The sequence below is a fragment of the Hipposideros armiger genome, unplaced genomic scaffold (assembly GCF_001890085.2).
Source record: "Hipposideros armiger isolate ML-2016 unplaced genomic scaffold, ASM189008v1 scaffold_154, whole genome shotgun sequence".
NCBI classification, from domain to species: Eukaryota; Metazoa; Chordata; class Mammalia; order Chiroptera; family Hipposideridae; genus Hipposideros; species Hipposideros armiger.
Genome location: NW_017731504.1, coordinates 2,316,106 through 2,317,102, shown reverse-complemented (window position 1 = coordinate 2,317,102; position 997 = coordinate 2,316,106). Strand labels below are relative to the sequence as shown.

General features: G+C 41.1%; 1 protein-coding gene across 1 annotated transcript in view; it reads left to right on the top strand.

The window, feature by feature from the left end:
• Positions 1-997, top strand: part of MORC1 (MORC family CW-type zinc finger 1) — a 193,247-nt gene that overhangs the window by 141,304 nt on the left and 50,946 nt on the right. The gene's annotated exons all lie outside the window — the stretch shown is intronic.

Sequence of the window (997 nt, the reverse complement as noted above, 5' to 3'; positions counted from 1 at the left end):
TAGTCATTTAAAAGATAAATGCAGCCCCACTCCAATTGAAAATTGCAGACTAACTTGCACTGTGTGTTCTCTCTCTTTATGCCAATCGTTATGGGCTAGCCAATTGCTGATGAAGTATGTGCCTGAATATTCAAAAAGCTTCTAGCTCAAACAGACTGCTGGGTCCACCTCCCCCAAAGAGATGACGGGGTGATGTTACCAATGTGACCATAACACTAAAAGGGCCAGCCTCTTCGCCCTGTGTATTGTTTTATGTTGTGTGAAGAACAGCTCCATTCTGATCAGCGTTCTTCTTTTGCTCTGTTAATAGGGTCTGTCAGCCTGCCTTTTGAAAGGATTTTTTTCATATTAGGGCACTTCATATCTCTCTCTTCCATATCGGGCACATCACACTCTGGCTATAGTACTGACAGTTATGCAATTTCAAGTGAAATAATAGGACTATTGGTTACTTTTCTGGTTTATGTTGAATCTGACCATAGCTGACTATTTCAGCCATGTTATTCATTCCCCAGAATCACCTCATCTGCTGTCACCCAAGGTTACAACAGTTTGATCTGTTTTTCCAAAGTCATCCACCTCCCACTCCCCCTAATTCTTGCTTGAACGCTCTTCACATTCTTTTCTCCAAGGCCTACAGGCTGTTGAAGGAATTTAAACACACACACACACACACACACACACACACACATTTCACACACACTTTTGTTTTTTTCATTTCCCAGTGGGATAACCCTTCCTTTCTAGTCATTTTTAAAGTTTGTCTTTTTGCTCCACACTTTGCATCAACTTCAGCATGCTCCCAAATCATTCATGTGGTGTTGGGCTTCATTTTCCTCATCCCCAGTTGCTTTTGATCATATGCTTTGTTGGTATCACATCCATGGCATTTTTTTCCTTTTGGATGTTAATTTATGCTTGGCCTTTGAGTCATGGTAGGCTATTCATTTTCAAAGTCTGAGCACTGAGAGTTCTTGGTAAGACCTTGCATGTGATT